The following is a 1,082-nucleotide window of genomic DNA, read 5'->3' as shown; positions in this document are numbered from 1 at the left end:
CTGTCAAAATGTGAAAGAAAGAAGGCCTGACATTATTAAATAAGCTTTAGTACATTTTAAAGTTTGTTTTCTTTTGTTTAACGACACCACTAGAGCGCATTGAGTTATTAATCATAGGCTACTGGATGTCAAACATTTATTAATTTTGATATAGTCTTAGAGAGGAAACCCGCTACATTTTTCCATTAGTAGCAAGACATTTTTTATATGCAGGATCCCACAAACAGGACAGCGCATACCACGGCCTTTGATATACCAGTCGTGGTGCACTATAACCGAGAAGTAGTACACTTTAGTGATCGATCTATTTCAATATATTAATATATAACTAACTATATAGTATGATTGTATCTTTATTTTGTTACAAGCCTTCCTTAAAATTGGTTTTCTCTATTATATACTCCTCCAAAAATGTTAAGGATCGGTATTTACTTTGCACATAACATCAGAACCAGAAAAGATAAAATGCTTAAATTTGGTTTCAATTATAGTGGTTTATTGATTAATTGTTTGTGCATGTGGATATCTGTATAAAATGTGATTAAACAAACAATTCTGATAAAAACGAAAACACGTACAAAATTCATACAGGTTTTCAATGATCAACGGAACAGAAATTTTCATTATGTGTGAAAGTCAGTTCACTAATTGCTGTTTAGTAGCGACCATCACGAGCATTAATCACTGCTCTGCAACGTCGCTGCATGCTCTGTATCAAGTGCCTAATGTCCTGCAGTGGAATGTTCTGCCATTCTCTAATCAGAGCATTTGCAAGGTCGTCTATGGTTCTTGGTGGGTTATCAAGTCTTGAAATGCGTGTCTGAAGTTGATCCCAGATGTGTCCGATAGGGTTAAGGTCGGGAGAAACAGTTGGCCAATCCATTCTTTCAATTGTCTCTTCTTCAAGGTAATCCCTCACAATTCGTGCTCTATGTGGCCGTGCGTTATTGTCCATTAGCACAAACTCATGACCAACGGCACCTGCAAACGGTCTCACAAATGGATGACGGATCTCATCTCTGTACCGAATTGCGGTAAGAGCTCCATTCCTGATGGCGTATAAGTCTGTACGACCATCCAAA

This window comes from Gigantopelta aegis, chromosome 10, assembly GCF_016097555.1.
Source record: "Gigantopelta aegis isolate Gae_Host chromosome 10, Gae_host_genome, whole genome shotgun sequence".
Lineage (NCBI taxonomy): Eukaryota > Metazoa > Mollusca > Gastropoda > Neomphalida > Peltospiridae > Gigantopelta > Gigantopelta aegis.
Note: the sequence above shows the minus strand (reverse complement) of the source record.